Source organism: Pieris rapae, chromosome 24 (genome assembly GCF_905147795.1).
Source record: "Pieris rapae chromosome 24, ilPieRapa1.1, whole genome shotgun sequence".
Classification (NCBI taxonomy): domain Eukaryota; kingdom Metazoa; phylum Arthropoda; class Insecta; order Lepidoptera; family Pieridae; genus Pieris; species Pieris rapae.
Window position 1 is genome coordinate 3,290,002 of NC_059532.1, and position 20,311 is coordinate 3,310,312.

Sequence of the window (20,311 nt, forward strand, 5' to 3'; positions counted from 1 at the left end):
CGCCAGACCTCTGACGGGCTGACATCTGGACTAATGGAGGCACAAAATGATTGCCAACCATCGTATTTCTTTTTCTTGAACAATTTTTTTGTTCTACGGGCAGATTCTAAATATAACTCGAAATTTTCTTCTGACATATGCTCGCAGTATTTTTTTTCGGCCTGTTTTCTTTCTTTTATTGCAGCTGTACATTCATGATCCCACCAGGGAGGTGAAGGAATTTGCGATCGGATCTTAGTTTTAGTGCAAAAAGATTCATCGGCAGCTTCAATCAAAACCTGAGAAAGAATTTCTGCGGAGATCTGGCTACCTTCTTGAGAATAAGTATTAGTTTTCTGCTCTACTATTTGGTTGAATAATTTCCAATCTGCGTTGTTTAATCTGTATTTAAAACGAGGAGAGCGATTGGTTTTGATAGGTTTGTATGAAGGAAAAGTAATAACAAGTGGAAAGTGGTCACTACCATACGAAGATGCTAGAGGGTGCCAGTCCAAAGTTGAAGCTAAATCAGGTGAACATAAAGATAGATCAGGCGCACTTGCACCTTCGCGTGGACCAGTAACACGAGTTGGCAGCCCAGTGTTTAAAATACATATACCATGAGAATCTATAATATCTAATAATTGATCTCCATAATAGTTGGAAGAAGTGCTTCCCCAAGATTGATGTTGGCAATTAAAATCACCTAGGACTAAGAAAGGCCTTGGGAGGATGGAGAACAGTTGATTAAGATGAGAAAAAATATTTACATTAGGACGAGAAAAATAAATAGATACTATACAAATTTTATTTACAATAGCAGCAATGACTGACAAGTCATCACCGAATGAGGGAAGTGGAAATAAGGAATAGGGGAGATTATTTTTAATGACTATGGCAACACCGCCATAGCCGTCAGGTCTGTCCTGTCGGATAATAACATAACCTGGAATTCGAAATGTCAATTCCGGGCGAAGCCATGTTTCCGACAGAGTTGAGACAAAAGGTTCAAATTTATTATGCAAATAGATTAAATCGTTTTTATTGCAGATTGCGCTTCTGCAATTCCACTGGATTATTTGTTCGCGTTCGGGACGCATAAGTGGATTTTAATTGAGTTAAGGAAGCAAGTGTTGGGCGGCGTTGTTCGGTTACATTGTTGTCAGAGTTAGAAATGGATTTTATTTCAGTCAAAAGTTGGATAACATCAGAGATTGAGAACATTGTTTCGTTATTGTTGTCGTTACTGTTTATTAAAGCGACCCCGTTAGGAGAAGCTGGAGCATCATAGTCCTTTATTAAACTGAAGTGTTCTGTTTTGTTATACCCCAGTCGTTTTAGTTTGGGGGTTGTTGGTTTAACAAATATGTTTTTCTTATAAGATCTACTATACGACGGAATCGAGGAAGAGGAAGGCGATACAGATGGCACAGGAGAATTAGGAGAATTATGCATGTTTGAAAACTTTACTATTTCAGCAAAAGATTTTGACACAGGATCATACACTTTGTTTGCTTCTGCATAAGATACACATTTCTGAGCCATATATAATTTAATTTTAGTCTGTCGTTCATATTCTGGACATTTCCTGTTTGTAGCAAAGTGTAGACCTGAACACAGACAGCAAGATGCTGCATCATCTTGTATGTTGCATGTGTCCCCAGTATGGCCTTGGCCACACTTGTAACATCGGGGTCGAGAGTTACAATTGGACTTAGTATGACCAAATCGGCAACAAGAATAACACTGAATAGTGGGGTATGAATAAAGTTCCACGGGTAGGGCATTGTAGCATACAAACACATGTTTTGGTAGAGCTTGGCCATCAAAAGTTATAACAACAGTCTGTGATGGCTTCCACTCAGGTGGGGAGCTGTTACGCACTTTATAATTTAGGCGTCTAATTTTTATTATTCCTCCGCTGCCTACAGGTAAGGAGATATTGTCTAATATATCTTCAGGAGACCATTCTGCGGGAATACCTCGCACAAGCCCCATTCGAGTCACATTAAATGAAGGAATAAAAGCTTTAAAATTATTAATTGTCAGGCAAGGGTTATTAACAAATTCATTTGCAAATTTGTGGTCTGAAAATGATAGGGAAATTCGGTTTCTGCCTATCCTTTTAATGCTACCATTAATAATGTTTTTAAATGAATTTTTCTTTAGGAAATACCCAAATTGGACTGGGTGCAGGGAGGCGATGCCAGTATCTGAAGAAACTTTTTGCACATGAACTACAAACGGCCCTATGTCATAGGCCTCATAAAACGATCTGCCTGTAGGATTTTTTGGAGACTGAGAACTATCTGATGGGGGGTGTTGTTGGATATTTACAGTTACACTTGTTTTATGTGCTGGGTCACGTTTTTGCTGAAAACTATCTATATCATTAGCGTTCTTAATCTCAGTACATAATGAGGGAAATTCAATATCCGGTATTTGGCACGAACAATCAGTCTCTTTTTGCTTGTTACGACGCGTCGGGTCAAATCTTTTTTTCCTCTTATTACAATGTTTGCAAATTTTACCTAATCTCATTCTTTTACGGTCACTCCGTTGATCCACATCTGTGTCTACACTGGACTCGTCCAGTTTAGAAAATCTATTTTCTACTACAATATTACATGCAACCTCGGGGGGCGAGCCCCCGATATCCGGGGGCTCGTTCATTTTTTCGCCTGATTCCAGGCCTTGAGGAAAAAGTATAAAAACTTACCAAATATTGAAGAATATATACACAAATTAAAAAAATAAACAATTAAGTTAAACTACTACATACAATTATATACAAATTGATCTTTTATATCAATTAAATTAAATTTATAAATTTTACTAAAAAAACAAAACTCCCGCCACGACCAACGTTTCCCGCCTTTTTTTTCAAATGTCTGTCATAAATTATACGAAATGTGTTCGAGTCATTCTATTTTTAAATTTTAAACTAGAAAGAAGTTACCAAATGTAGTTTTTTTGGTTTTTAGATTTTACCACAATTTCGGTTTAATAAATAAAACATTATTATTAAAATACAACGATTTTTATTTACAATATTTAACACACATTTAGGTACGTATATTATAGAATCATACATCGCTCCTGCAAGCTTGTTACTTTACGATTCCGATTGAAATTTTTCGTACCACGAGTTATGTAACAAAACTTTAGTAAACTTGTCAGTGGTTGTCTGGAAGAAATCGCTCGAAAGCAATAAGGATGCCAGTTGCTTTTCATTAAATTATGTTTAATTTTTTTTCCTTTTATGTAATGCAACGAAGTGTTAATACATAAATAAATAAAGTAAATATTCTGAAGTATTTCCGAACCAATTCGACTTAGGGTCCTTCAAGAAAAGAGCGTACCAATTCTAAAAAGGCCGGCAACGCACTCGCGAGCCCTCTGGCATTGAGAGTGTCCATGGGCGGCGGTATCGCTTAACATCAGGTGAGCCTCCTGCCCGTTTGCAAAAAAAAAATTAAACTAACATAATATTATCTATATTTTAGTAAATAATGAGAAGCGTAAACGAAATTTACACAATCATCGCTATTACGCTGAAATTCAACCCAAGATCCCCAGTGAACCATGGGTTTTTAAAGTTAAAAGTCCAAAATTGTCACTTCTATCATTTTCAGAATGCGTTTAGGACATGTATGTATACCTCATCATTTAGCAAAGATTCGTGTTGTTGACAGTAATATTTGTGAGTGTGGAGAAGATATTGGTGATCTCGACTATATTTTCTTTTCTTGTTCCCAATATGACCTCCTTTCTGAATTCCTTACAATGACTACATGTTACACTAAAATCTCCTGCCTTTTGTTTTATCCTTTATTGTATTATATTAGGTATCTTCTTTCATAATCAATAATAATTAAAAAAAATAATCATCGCACACTTGATTTTATACCTTCATACCAGTTTATACCTCACTCATAAATAATGAAAACCATTTCTAACCCAGCTTCAAATTTTTTGATTGAATCTACAAAAACCGCCACCAAACTTTATTCCCGTACAATGTTTCTGAAATCAAATGTCACAATTGAGTCGTCTTTGGAGTTCTTTGTCAGGAAGCCATATTTTATGAAAAGGTTTTATATTTTTAGATATTTCTTGTGATGCGGATCCTGGAAGATTACCAGCCATAAAGGTTTTGAGACAGCTTTTAATAAATTGTACACATTTTGGGAATTTATTTCTTAAAAATAATACCGTCCAAATGTAGTGCTCTCGCGTTTGCGGCACGCATTTAATCGAACAATAAAATTACTTATGACGGCTCGGCAGATGGACTCAGTGATGGCTGCCATTTCGAGACGTAATTTTTTTTTAAATTGCCTTATTGGCGTACAATTTACATGTAAGATAAGAAATAATCCGTAAGTGTTAAAACAGGCCTGCGTGGAGGCCAATTTATGTCACCTCTCCTGGAGATCAACTTGCCTGAGAAAATTTCATCTCGTGGCAGAGACGTATTGGACGTGTGTGACGGTACTCCCTCCTCCTTGGCATTGCACTGCATCATTTGGCCATGGCACCATGAAGTCTTACAACATTTTCACGTAGCGTAAGCTAAATAAATGTACCTAAACTTTCCTTTGCGAAACTTGGTATAAAACACATTTGAGGTGGTATATGGGACTCGCTACTTAGAAATCCGGGTGAGGGCTACTTAATCTATTCGGGTAGTATCATAACGACCACAGCAAAGATGCTCTCGGGGTCGCATTTTACCAGGACTAAACGTTGAAATTATAAACTCTATCAAGTGACATTGCATTAAAATATATTGCCGGCTTTTCGTAAAATTAGTATTGAAAAGAATTAGACTTTTCAAACTTTAACTCAAAATGCTTAATTAAATTGTATATGAAATATAAGTTTAAAAATTCTCTCCGTTTCAGGTTAAGACTCTAACATACGCCGATGACTTTGAGGATTTGACCTCTACTACAAACAATAATTTACTAACGCCATCTAGTCTAACAAAATAGTGAATAGTCTAACAAAACTACGTGAATACGAAACCAATAGCTAAATATAAAAATTTATAAATAAATATTGGTCTAGAAAAAATGGTGGCTGCCAATTATTTAACTAGTACATACATGATTTTTTTACATGTTTAATTCGTTCTGAGGTTAAAACTTTTTAATATCAGTATTTCTAAAATACCGAAACCGAGTCATCATCATCAGCTGACGATGGACTCTGATGGTTGGTACTGGATCTCGAGGATGGTAAGCAGTAGACATACCGTCATTCAGCTCGTTGTAATCAGCTCAGCGAAACGATACTAGAAATGTGACTATATGAACCTGATGATGGACTCCGAAGGTGAGTAGTGGATCTCGAGGATGGTAAGCAGCAGACATACCGTCATTGAGCTCGTTGTAATCAGCTCAGCGAAACGATACTAGAAATGTGACTATATGAACCTGATGATGGACTCCGAAGGTGAGTAGTAGATCTCGAGGATGGTAAGCAGCAGACATACCGTCATTGAGCTCGTTGTAATCAGCTCAGCGAAACGATACTAGAAATGTGACTATATGAACCTGATGATGGACTCCGAAGGTGAGTAGTGGATCTCGAGGATGGTAAGCAGCAGACATATCATCATTGAGCTCGTTGTAATCAGCTCAGCGAGACGATACAAGAAATGTGACTATATGAACCTGATGATGGACTCCGAAGGTGGGTACTGGGTCTCGAGGATGGTAAGCAGTAGACATACCGTCATTGAGCTCCTTGTAATCAGCTCAGCGAGACGATACTAGAAATGTGACTATATGAACCTGATAATGGACTCCGAAGGTGGGTACTGGATCTCGAGGATGGTTAGCAGTAGACATACCGTCATTGAGCTCGTTGTAATCAGCTCAGCGAGACGATACGAGAAATGTGACTATATGAAACTGATAATGGACTCCGAAGGTGGGTACTGGATCTCGAGGATGGTTAGCAGTAGACATACCGTCATTGAGCTCGTTGTAATCAGCTTAGCGAGACGATACTAGAAATGTGACTATATGAAGCTGATGATAGACTCCGAAGGTAGGTACTGGGTCTCGGGGATGGTAAGCAGCAGACATACCATCATTGAGCTCGTTGTAATCAGCTTAGCGAGACGATACTAGAAATGTGTTATATGAACCTGATAATGGACTCCGAAGGTGGGTACTGGATCTCGAGGATGGTAAGCAGTAGACATACCATCATTGAGCTCGTTGTAATCAGCTAAGCGAGACGATACTAGAAATGTGTTATATGAACCTGATAATGGACTCCGAAGGTGGGTACTGGATCTCGAGGATGGTAAGCAGCAGACATACCGTCATTGAGCTCGTTGTAATCAGCTTAGCGAGACGATACTAGAAATGTGTTATATGAACCTGATAATGGACTCCGAAGGTGGGTACTGGATCTCGAGGATGGTAAGCAGTAGACATACCATCATTGAGCTCGTTGTAATCAGCTTAGCGAAACGATACTAGAAATGTGACTATATGAACTTATTAATATTTAATATTAAATAAATATTAGGTAATATTTACTATAATACCACTATATTTCTTTGAGTTTATTGAAAAAATAATCAATTTCAACGATTCGTCTTCCAGTTGAAATTTTAAATATTTTTCTTGGTTCTGAAACCTACGAGTGCAGCATGTTATATCTAAGCCCGAAAATGAAATCAGAGTCAATCAGACCCAGTACCCACCTTCGGAGTCCACCATCAGGTTCATATAACACATTTCTAGTATCGTCTCGCTGAGCTGATTACAACGAGCTCAATGACGGCATGTCTACTGCTTACGATCCTCGAGATCCGGTCCCCACCTTCGGAGACCATTATCAGGTTCATATAGTCAAATTTCTTGTATCGTCTCGCTGAGCTGATTACAACGAGCTCAATGACGGTATGTCTACTGTTTACCATCCTCGAGATCCGGTCCCCACCTTCGGAGACCATTATCAGGTTCATATAGTAAAATTTCTTGTATCGTCTCGCTGAGCTGATTACAACGAGCTCAATGACGGTATGTCTACTGTTTACCATCCTCGAGACTCAGTATCCACCTTCGGAGTCCATCATCAGGTTCATATAGTCACATTTCTAGTATCGTTTCGCTAAGCTGATTACAACGAGCTCAATGACGGTATATCTACTGCTTACCATCCTCGAGATCCAGTACCCACCTTCGGAGTTCATCATCAGGTTCATATAGTCAAATTTCTTGTATCGTCTCGCTGAGCTGATTACAACGAGCTCAATGACGGTATGTCTACTGTTTACCATCCTCGAGACTCAGTATCCACCTTCGGAGTCCATCATCAGGTTCATATAGTCACATTTCTAGTATCGTTTCGCTAAGCTGATTACAACGAGCTCAATGATGGTATGTCTAATGCTTATCATCCTCGAGACTCTGTACCTACCTTCGGAGTCCATCATCAGGTTCATATAGTCACATATCTAGTATCGTCTCGCTGAGCTGATTACAACGAGCTCAATGACGGTATGTTTACTGCTTGCCATCCTCGACACCCAGTACCCACCTTCGGAGTCCATCATCAGGTTCATTTAGTCACATTTCTAGTATCGTCTCGCTGAGCTGATTACAACGAGCTCAATGACGGTATGTTTACTGCTTGCCATCCTCGAGACCCAGTACCCACCTTCGGAGTCCATCATCAGGTTCATTTAGTCACATTTCTAGTATCGTCTCGCTGAGCTGATTACAACGAGCTCAATGACGGTATGTCTACTGCTTACCATCCTCGAGATCCAGTACCCACTTTCAGATTCCATCAGGTATCAGGTTCAGCAACTTATTTTACTTGGTTGTACAAGTTGCACTTGAAACTTGACAACTCTAAATTTGAGTTTTGTTTGGGTAGGTACTTATATACATATACTTATAACATACAATAATTTCGAAGTTCATGTCCTCGCCTCACTTGATATTTCTTTTTATATTTTGGCATTTCTAAAAAAATCCGCGGGTAAAAACTAAAATACGCAAATATTTAATTATTATTGGCTTCGACACACAAGCGTAGTCCTCCCGTCGCAAAGCGTTGAGGTGGACTGAAGACAAGCCGCATGCAGGGCTCGCGGGTGTGAAATTGCGGAGGGAAGCCCATTGCGCTTGAGTTTATTTACCTTTTATTACTTTCCATGCCCAGGAAACGAATTAATACAAATTTTTTTTTATGAAAATAATAATATATGCTATATCTAATAATACGTGTAAGATTAAAATAAATCGCATAAACCGTTTTGGAGCGAATTTGTAATTTATGTCTAATTTACGGTTCGATGGTAATTTTTTTTTTGGGAAATTGGTATTGCTTTTATCTTTTTGGATTTTATCAATCGATACAGTAGGCTTCAACCCACAATATATATATTTTTCAAATGCATATGAGCGACAGTTCTTCCAACAATTTAATTTAAACTAGGGCTAGTTGACCGATTTGAGCACTGTTCAAGCCTTAAGGAAAAAACACAGGAATTCGGAATTGTCAGCTGTCACGGAAACCTGTTACCTAAAACGTCAGCTGATGTAGCTCTCTTTTACGCAAACGACGTTGGACAAGGACAAACAATGCGTGGGATTTTGAAGTTTTTGTTTGGCGCGCATTTGTAAAAAAATATAAATCGACGCGGTGGCCCAGTAAGCAATATTGGTAAAAACATCTGCGTCAAATACTTGTACGTAACAGTTACCCCACTCAAAACTATATTTAATCACGCATATTAACCGACTACAATATAGGAAGTTTATCCATTCTATATATTTTTATGTGTCTTTTTTTTGTAAATAAATTTGTCATTTATGAACGTATTTAAAATAACAAAAATTAAAATTCAATTCAGACCAGTTTCAGTATATATTGTTAGTAGAGTAATACGTATAACTAAGGTAGTAAAATTCAAATTAAAATTAGCAAAATTAAAAAAAAAATAATTCATAAATCTGCGTTGTTTTAAGGCACCAGCATCTATAGGAACCCAGTTTCTGAAAACATCACATTCGGTTTTATTATCTACAACCACTTCAGGTCATGGGCGACTCTCAATATCTCCAGGATATCTGTCAATTCCACGGGTTCAAGTCAAGTCAAAACATTTATTCCCATTAGACCACCTAAAATATCACTCTTGAACGTTAAAGTATAAAGATGATTCAAGTTACCCTTTCCAAAGGTAGTTTCGTTTGGAGAAGAATGGGCAAGAAACTCCACACTTACTCTTTAAATAGGATTTACAATATTTGTATACATTAGTTAAATAATTATATGTGAAGACAATGTACTCTAAAATTATTGCAACAAAATTAAATTTTTAAAATAGGTCCAAGTGTCTGAGCGTCCCCTTTTTTAGGGGACGTATATGTATTATTAATAATAATGCTATTGGGGTCATACCGCTTTTGTGTAATTCTGTTAATAAAACTATTTCATTTCTAGCCATACATTGATAGGGTAAAAGCAAGTGTCATTGACCTTAATTTTTTTATTGTATGTTGAATTCGTGATATTTAAAAATGCGTTTCAGATTATTTTTGTAGTTGTTATAAAACCTATAAAAATTGTACTTTTAATAACGTAGGCTTTAAAATCATTAAATAAACGTGTATAATTTCACAAACCCGCCAAATACCTCTCTAGACAAGATGGCGTTGTATCCAGCCAATGAGAAAATAAATTAAGAGTCCGAAGAAATTAAACTCCAATAAGGAATAAACTAGCGAAGATATTTTATAATCTGTCAGTGACTAATGTATTTGTGTCACGTGACTGACGTTTAAAAATCCTCATTAATTAATAGATTTCTTTAAACCTGGCTCATATAAGCGTTTTTTAAAGCCATGATTTATACAGATAACTATCAAAACCAAATTATGTATAGGAAAAACAATAACCTTTGGTATGGCAAAGAAGGTTTATAATAATAAAAAACATTCAAAAATCTTCCTACTGGAATTTTAAAAATATAATTTAACTTTTGGAAAAAAAGTTTATGATAAAATGTGATAAAATAATATAAGGATTGATCATGATATGATATGACTCATAATGATGACTAAGATGATACATTACAAGTAGTTTATATCGAAGAATATAAAATGTTCGCGAAAGTTCTGCCACACATATGGCGTGCATATTCTATTAAAACGTAGAAAGGAAGAAACAAAAATACATTATGAGTCATATCATTAATGGTTATCCATCACCAAATACTGCCATACTTTTGGGCCCTGACCAGTTCGCATTGCTATCAGCCTCCGCTTAGGGGTGCCCTTATGTACTCCCCATAGCCAAGTTTGGCTTTGAAGTAAGTATCTTGGACCATAGCCAAAACAGAACAGGTCGCTTCTGGTCAGGGTTCCAGCGATTTTGGAGCCAACGGGCATCGCAAGAGACGATGGCAAGGGACCGGATGGAATGTCGTTGATCCGTTGGAAGATGGGAAGGGCTTTAGTGTGCTACATTGACATGCAAAAAATCTGGGGGGAGCAGAGCAGGCAGAAAATAATAAACGGAGCAAATGTAAGATTCTTTCCTTCTTCGATATTGTTGCCTTTTGAGTAGAGATTCTTGGGCCATGGGGTTTAAGTGCACAGGTGCTATAGATTTAAGTTGGCGCCTGGGAGATAGTACTGTTGACCCCAGAGCTGGCGGGGAATACAGCGGGGAAATGCTGCCAGCGTTTAAGGTACACAGACCAAAGTATTTAAATTTGTTTTGATTTTCTTTTTAAAAAATGTTTAATTGTATTATGACTTTGTAGGTTAAGAAAATTCTAAATACTGTATTCTTGATTGTATATTATGTAAAAACCTATATTCTTATTATAAAGGATTATCTTGTAAAATTTGTTTTTATGTTCTATTTAATTAGGTTCAGAACATTGCAAATAATTTGTTAAAATATTTTCAGAACGTTATATTTCATTCTATGCTATAACGATGTAAATAATCATTGAATGTAATAAAAAAATAATGCATAGTATTAATATATTTTTTTAAACTAGTTAATAGCCGGTTTTGGCAGGATTGTATAGAACGTCCCCTGAATCCTACAAACCCTCTTTTTTACAATGTTCAAGTATTGAAGTAATGTTGCCAGTTATATATAACATAGATTAAATTAATTCAAGTTACTAGTTAGTTTTTAGACGGAAAAAATTTAGACCAACAGTTGTAACGACACTTTTTGCTATAGTTGTCTTATTTTATATTTTTGTGTTAGTAATTGCCAACGTCCATACCACGTTGAATACACCGGTTCTCGTCCGATCACCGAAGTTAAGCAACGTCGGGCGAGGTCAGTACTTGGATGGGTGACCGCCTGGGAACACCTCGTGATGTTGGCTTTTTTTCTTTTCGTAGGGATATAGCGTATTGAAATTATTTTTGGAATCACTTAACTAAATTAGTCTTGTTTTTTTTTAGATAAAACCTACACCAGAATCCCTGTACAATCATTGCGGGATCCCTAGTTTATAAAATACGGTTACATCATCTCACCTTTAAACCAACCATCACCTTTAAAAATATTTATAAATATAAAAAATAATATTTCAGAAAAATGTCATGAAATTCTGCGAATTCAAAACTTCGTGAATATCACGAGAATAGCTTACGAGATGAGATGAACCAGATGAGACTGAATTTAAGCATCTGGACCACGAAATACAAAATATGCTTATCAATTGTGCCCTTTTTATTTTTATTTTTTCATATTTAGGTTATTTTACTATTTAATCCCTGCGTAGCACGAGATCATCCTTCTTCCTCTTTTAAATTCCTGGTCTTTCAAAACTTTAATAGACGACTAAATATACTATACCAATTAAAATATAAATTAATCGAAAGAGAACTTCGTATCATCCGGGTGTCTCTTGACACCTCTCAAGTCGTTTTATTACTATTAGTTAGTAACCAAAGGAAACATTTGTGTGTTTGTATGTTTGTTTGTTGTATAATGTTTTTACACAAATACTACTTCGGACCGAATTAAAAATATCTTTCACCGTTAGAAAATCGCCCAAATGTCACACTCTGATTTGTTGTTAGACATTAATTGGCAAAGAAGTCAGAGGGTGTAGGTCGAGGGAAAAGGCCGCCGTAAAAAAATCTTAGTACTCTTTTAAAATATCAAATCATCATACAAATTGACTGGCAAATAACACATTTAAAACAAATATCGCAAATTCATTAGAAGTGGCCTTTCTAACACTAGTCCCAGGCCTTTTTGTCAGCTAAATAATGGTTAACTTTATAGTAAGCCTCTTTACACAACTTTTCTTAAAAAAAAGTATCCCCTTTCCCAAAAAAAATGACTAATTTTAGATTGTCTAGTACATTGCTAATATTAATTTAAATAAAAAGATATGAGTAGTATATATATCTGGAAAACCTTGTACCGAAATCTCTTTTAAAATTATATATTCTGTATATCTCTTTTCAAAGTATAATTAGTCGCGAATCCCACAAACCGGAATCATTGTTAAAACATAAATATATTATAGTGTCTTGGTAAAGCGGAATCCGTGTGACAATCACCTTGACAATACCACGGTTCCTGTTTGTTAGTCGCTTCAATATAAAAAATAGATGATGCATTTTCACATGATAATATACTAAAAGCTGCGAACATACATCTCTCTAATAAAAAAAACCTTCAAAAATTTTGGTCCTATGATGAAAAATTACAACCATAATAAATACATAATAACAAATATAAATGCCTGATTTCGGTTTTGACTTTCGAAATTTAAATATTTAATTTACGTCAAACATCTGTTAGCACAGCTGTTCAAAATAAAAGGTGAAAATTTCTGAACGCGGCTTCACGTATTTTATAATTGTACGTTAAATTATCCAAAAGGATATTGGACTTGAATTGTCATTGAATAATGAAGTTAATTAAAAAAAATTAAATGATAAGATATACCGAGTATGTATTATAAAATTAGATAATTACTTAAAATATTTCGAGTATTATTAAAAATTTAAGTATCAAACTATAGAGATTAAAAAAGATCTTTGTCTAAAAAGTAAATATCTTATATATATTTTATACAAAGATAAAAATCTTTTATATTTATTAGTATTAATCGAACCTATCTCCTTAATTCTAATGTAAATTAGAATAATAGTAGGTATAAAGTATACCTACCGTTTTATGCCTGTAGGAAGTACCTAACTAGTTGCCGCTACATAATTAAGAATACGTATCTAAGTTAATCTGTATTCACTTTCTACAATTAAATTAAAATAGAATTAGGTCATTCAACTCGTTTACCTATATGTGTATATTGTTTGTGTTTATTTACGTCAAACGTCATGTAACAGCTGTTAAAAACAAAAGCATAATATATTTTGTTATTTATAAGAATATTTTCATTCTGCATTTAGCTGCCGTGCCTACGTGACGAACAATCCTTTGTTGTTTTATGTCTGGGCTATCCGACCGATTTACATACATTGTTTTCGTCCGTGCATAACGCATTACGAAATGGTACTCCCAAAATTGGTTGCGTAATATCGTACTACGTAACTGCGCAATTTATTATTGGAATAATACCTCTTAAAATATCACTAAATTACGTCAAGTGTATAAAAATTACAAATGATAACGATAAATCCGTTTGTTTTTACAATAACAAACAAGTTTTATCGTATTTATATCAAACTAAAAATAACAAGCAGCCATATATAGATAATCCTGGCTGTTCCAATATGCGTTGCGAAGTAGGAAATAGCTTTGTCATGACGCGTTCTTTATTTTGTCGCATTATAACTCCACCTCCTTGTTTTCGTAGTTTTTTTTTCACGCAACTCGAGCAGCCTAGCGTTAGGCCCATAGCATAAAAATAAAGCGTAACATACATGAACGCTTAAAACGTTATAATAATTCTTAGACATTTATTTGCTCATTTTTTATGAATTGGGATAATATGATTAAAAGTTATTATGAAAAATGTGGTTGTCTGTAAAGTAGGTCTACGGATCATATCACATATTAACATAAATACTACTTAAAATCATTCAATTAAAATACAGATATCCAAAATCAAAATAATGAAGCCCGTTTATTTCCTATCTTTCCAAATGGTGAACGGCCGTATAAAATATAGTTACAGTGTATATTAATAAGTGTGTGGAAAATTTATAGTTATAATACAATCTTCTATAGTTTATATTTCATTTGATGAATAAAAAAAGAAAAATCCGGCTTCGTGCTTAACAAAGTCCTTAATATTAAGCATTAAATAATTTATTTAGTAAATTATTACTAAAAGTTCGAGATATCGGTGATTTACTTAATAGGTTTATTTGTCATTACGAACATATTGTCTTAAGATATACAGAAGAAAGACAAGCAATTAACTAACTACAAGTGATCGTAAATCAACTTTGCATTCGCTAATTTTAGCTTAAGTAGTTAGAAATTACTTAATTTCGAACATTCATCATCCGTTGGGTGAATAAAACGCCTTAATTCCCCTCTCCGCGCATGCGTATTGCCCCGCCGCCATTATCCTATATAACCTCAGAGCGCCACCAACGTGACGTAGTCGAAATCGAAAGGTGTAGGTGCGAATAATGGAAAGGTGGCGTCCATATTTTGTTTTATTAATCGATTATCACCGGAGCTAGCAGTGCGAGAGTCGACGTTAAAGTCGTGAAAGTGAAGCAGTGTGAGTTTCGACGTGTCATCCGCGTAGATCGACAGTGGTTCGAGGCCGAGAGAGGCGGAATTGCCTGGTCGACGTAGAAACGGCAACCATCTTGTTTTTGTGTAAGTCGTGCAATAGCGCTCTGCTCCGCGGACGCCCAACTACCGCTAAAGTGATAAGTGAACTCCGTATTGAAGTGTTAAGTGAAGTGTGCGCGATGAACTGCCAGGCACAACAGCAACGGAGTCGCAGGCGCGTGGTTCGCAGTGCGCTGCCCATGGCCTTGGCTCGGCGTGAGCGCGAGCGGCGCGATGAGCGCTACGCCGCGGCCAAATGGGAAGCATCGCCCCATCCTACCGCTCTGCCGATTCCGCCCAACCACTGGTTCCGCGATGGCCGTTGCCGACTGGAACCCGATCACGCCCTGCCGCTCAAACTCATTCTCAACGTCACCTGTGCATCGGCGTAATCCCCAGAGACTCTAGTAACTAGTTAAGTGCACGGGGGTGTAGTCTGTCGCTGAACTGCGGTGGTAGACTACACCACCGATTCTCTTGTGCTAAGTTTTTTATTTGATGACGCGATAATCGCCGTCCGAAGCCGCGCCTACCTTGGCGACTTGGCGGCGTCTAAATTCCGGCGTTAGGTATTATTTTTGTGAAAATTTTAGTAGATAAGAGTAAGCGTAGCACGGTCGCGTCGCTGTGGTGCCCCCAAACCCTTTAAAATGAGAAAAATGTAAAAAAAAATATAGCGGGCGCGGGTAACCACTATAGCGGGGCGATGGTGCAGCGTAGCCCGGCGCTTCGCCCCTCGACACCTTCGCCTTGTAACTCCAAACGGTCCGCGGCGCTACTGTGATGTTTGTTGCTGCTGCGCCGACGCCTTGCCCTATTTGTTATAGGATTGAGTTTTATCTTGACTGAAGTCTACTTAAGTTTTAAATTTTCGGGCGAGACGTACTGCTCGGCGGCGCGCCCGGCTAGTCTTGCCGTTGCAAGGATAGAAACGTTGCATTTCTTTTATAAATGAGGCGTTATATTATATTTTTTGATTGAAGGTTTGAGGCTCGAACGGCCGGGCCTAGGGGTCAACCCGCTAGTCGTATCGTTTTATTTATCGAGACCAATGTATTTTTATTTGTAACATACAGTCTCGCTGCAGCGGTTGGTCCACAATTTAATTGAAGAACTGCACAGTGCATTGTAACCCGCTGGAAGAGAGCTTTAAAAAATAATTAAGCGATGACTGCATGTCCTTAATTCTAGTTGTAGTATAAAAATTAAACGATACGGTAAAGAAAAGCAAGTGTTATCAAATTGGAAGATTATATATGTTTGTACAGAGAGTATATTGATCTCATGCTGCGGGCGTCTGTGGCCTGTCGTAGAGCTTCTGTGATGTACAAAAAAAAGTATATTTGGAATTTTACAAGTTTTTTATAATATTAGTTTGTAATGTATACTTTTAAGTGAAGATAGTGACGTGGTGGCGTCGTTACCACGTCTGGAGTCGCTCGCAGCATCCCAGTCCTTACCTTTTCCCATCCTTCAGTCCTGTCCAGTCCCAGGGCTCTTCGGAGCCCGCCAAATATTTCTATGTATCAAACGATTAAACGTACCAAACCACATAGTGGTTACCTTCTATCAACTTCAAGATGAAGAAAGAATATTGATGGTCAAGATAGAAGATGCCAGCCAAGTCAAGACCGCAAAAGGATGGCCAACATTCTGATGGTAAGATTTTATATTCCATTAAATAAAAAAAAAATTTATTGTGAAACCACATTACGTTGAAAATTACATACATATATTATATATTAATACTAAAATAATATAATTGGGCAATTATAGTCAATGAAATAGAACACTGTATGCAAAACAAATCTAAGTATAAATATTAATAAATAGATAGTATCATTTACAGACACAGTACACAATTATATATTTTAGCACACAAAATATGAAATAATAAATATAATAAAAAAAAAATAAGCTTCACATTGAACTATGAACTCCCAAAGTACTTGACCGATTTGAATGAAGTTTGCCCAACATGCAGTTTGATCTTACAAGATAGGATAGCTTACAATAATATATATATTATTCATATATGGCCAGGGTTCTCAAATATATATATGTATATATATACATACAACACAAATCAGCCCGCCAGATAGTGCTGCAGTCTGCTTGAAATACTATTTAAATTAATTCTTCTTTCTTACTTATTTTTAAATAGTTTAAAACATTTAAATATTACACAAATTTAAAGTTCAAATCTATAGTAATAACAAATTTAATTTAAGTTAATTTTTATAGAACAGGGGGAAGAGGCAGTAGGCTCACCTTTTATTAAGTAATACCGCCGCCCATGGACACAATGCCTGGCCTTTTAAGAATTGGTACGCAATTGGACACTAAGTAGAATCACATAGGTCATAGCAGTCTACGCGCAGGCAGGGGTCTGATACTTCTGATATCTGAGTCTCAGTGACGAAGAAAAAGACGCAGTTTCTAGCGTTGATGGGGTTGGTAAGTTATCCAATTTGACCCTAGATAAATTACCTGATTAATTATTATTATTTCAGATTAATATTTACATAAATATATTCGTACAGACTGTATATGGTAGTGTAGAGTCACTAAGAGGAGGGTAAGAAAACACCTTAATGGTGAATTCCCAGACAGGTGCATCAGTCGCGTTGGACCCTTTAAAGGACCCCGACCTAAACCCAATAGATTTCTTTGTGTGGGGATACTGTAACCAGTGTACTCAAAAGAATAATAGAATACTTGCGAAGAAAATTTAAGGCCAAAAGGACAATTAAACACTAGCTTTTATTTATTTACTTATTCACACTTCGTTGCAAAGAAACACAAATAACACAATACATAAAAATTACAAGGGATGCAACGGGCGGCCTTATCGCTAACAAGCTTTCTCATCGCTAGGGATCTCTTCCAGGCAACTCTAGTAAGAAAAGAAAACAATAAATAAAAATGATGTGTGCAAGAAGTGCTTTACCAGAAGTTATATAAAAAAAACAAAAAGGCTTCAAGCGAACTTGTTTTGACCGTGATGTTCATTTTTTCAATAAATTGATGCAAATATATTTGTTTTTTATTTATTACGAAATATATTTTTTGGTTTTATATATGTAAAAATAATTTAGCTGTGTTAAAACAAGAATAGCCAATCCTAGTTGTTTGTTGTTTGATTTATTTTAATGATAAGCTACTATGGAAAGTTATTATTTTTTTAAGATACAGGCGCTATAAACATATTTAATCATCAAAATTTTGGTTTCTTGGTCAATTATTAATTACCTATATGTTACAAAAGCACTGCCCACAGTGTGTTCTCATAATATTCAGTTTGTAAATTAATTTACGAATTGACGACGGCGACGCGTAATTCATTCTACGCAATATCCTGAAGAGATACGTGACAGAACGAATGTAAGCTTTTTGAGTTTCCTTATTCGGAAATTATGGCGTAATTATGCGGCTTATTAAGTTAAGTATCCCTATCTTATAGTATTCATTAGTAAATAAAATAAATACATTAAATATAAACTAGTATTTAAAGAATATTTCAAAACAAATTTGTTTACATTTCATAGTAAATCATAAACAGATGAAACAAAAAATATGTTTTATTAAAAGCTAAAAATTAATTCGATAAGTTCTAGGTAGCAAACTTTACACCAAAGGCCGATCCGGTTTTGGCGCCAGGATGGGTCACATAGTCAGGAACTTAAACGTTTGTCATTATATTTAATTAATTAAATATTGAAGATATGTAGTTACATAAAATCTGGATTGTGACTAAATATTTTAATAAAATCATTTTGTTCAATTAGTGGTCCACCTAAGTCCTGGAACCAGCTCAGGGTATAACCCCCATTAGCGCCCCTGGATCCGCCGTTGCTTCACACTCCTCATCAATGAGAAACATAAATCAGACAAATAGAAAATTTACGCGCGTAAACTGCGTAAATATGTAAATAGCATTTATGACGGTAGACCTTCAAAGTTGGTAAAAACATTTATTTAAGAGTATTATGTCTGTCTCCGTCAACAATGCAATGTGTTTTTTTATAACAAACAGCTCATCTGATGTTAAGCGATAATGCCCATATTAAAGAAGGGATGCTGACACATAGCAAGCACTACCCGGCCTCCCACAGCTTCATAAAACAGGGCGAATTGGCCGATGTGAATGGCCCTTGCTGAGCCAAGGTCCATTGTATGTTCAGTTCAGTGTATATAGATATACAAATACAGGAAGTGAACATATACTGGTACATCATTATCTATTGGGGATTTTAAATTTCACTTCTGACGTGTTACTTTGTACGTACCCACGGTTTTGTATTTTTTAATGTATAAATTAATCTAAGCAATTTGCTTCAGGACTGTATCGGGAAAGAGGTCAAAATTATAAATATTTCTGTATGTAGTGGCAAATCACAGAATAGATTTATTTTACTTAACTAACTTTGAAGACGTTCTTTATGATATCTTCCTTTAAATAATTTTTGACAGTTTTGACATTCACAAGCATGGCCTAAGACGCATCTAAACTGAAGAAACAAATTATGACTTGATATTATGTTAAAGATGTCAAATTAAACTAAGTTTTAACTAAAGTACATATATATCTAGCATTTTGGTAGATAACAGCTTGCGAGCATCTTAGATATGATTTTAGTATTTGTATAAATAAAAGAAAACCTTCTGGACACGTAATTCGATGATTTTTAAAAAAATTAATGTTCATAAACAAAAAGTACAGAAAACAGAGACAGAGTTACATTAATTTCAATTAAATTCCAGGAATTTATATTTTTCTTTACCTAAATTAATATCACTCATTCACTCTCTCACACATTTACACCCACACACTTACTCGTGCACACACTCAGGTGTAATGATAACGGTTCAAAAAAAGTAAGTAAATAAGTTTGTAAAGGAAGAGCTGGGAAGCCTAACACAGGTATTTTTACTTTAAACGTTTCCCAAATCTTACACTTTGAAAAGAAAATGTACTTAAATTGAATTAAGACTTTTATTATTAATATTTATCGCGTTGAGAATTCTACGCATTGGCTTGTCGAAAAATGATAGTGCCTCATTTTATTTGCGTCGGACTTTAAATACTGCGTCATATGGGATTTCCTCGTAATGTTTGCGATACGTTTCTTGGTGGACCGGTTTCACAATAAAAAAATCTAAATTGTGAACATTTATTATAATCAGGAAACACCACACATGTTTCCGCACTGGTATTCAGTTGAACACAGCCAAAAGCATTGACAATTGACATTTTATTGGATTTCTACAGCTCTAACTTGTAACTCATTAGTTCATTGATTTTGTAGGGGACAGGTGGTATGAAAGGGACATTTTTGATTTTAAGGCCTTAGTTAGCGATTGGGAAAAAATTTGGAACAGGATGAATAAAATGTGTAATTACATTCTAAGTCTCAGAAGCAGAATTCTGAGGACGCATTTGCCAAAGGGACACACATATACACTAAAAGAAGATAGTAGTAGAAACGTGTTAAAATATCAAAGTTTCTAAATCAATTACTATACATTTAATATATCTAGAATAGAATAG

General features: G+C 35.8%; 1 long non-coding RNA gene and 1 other non-coding gene across 2 annotated transcripts; both read left to right on the forward strand.

The window, feature by feature from the left end:
• Window positions 1–11,252: 11,252 nt before the first annotated feature.
• LOC123690418 lies at window positions 11,253–11,371 on the forward strand. Its single transcript, XR_006751081.1, has one exon. It is a non-coding gene; the product is annotated as a 5S ribosomal RNA (ribosomal RNA).
• Window positions 11,372–14,281: 2,910 nt separating this feature from the next.
• LOC123690354 lies at window positions 14,282–17,571 on the forward strand. Its single transcript, XR_006751030.1, has 2 exons — window positions 14,282–16,419; window positions 17,005–17,571. It is a non-coding gene; the product is annotated as an uncharacterized LOC123690354 (long non-coding RNA).
• The last annotated feature ends 2,740 nt before the right edge of the window (window positions 17,572–20,311 follow it).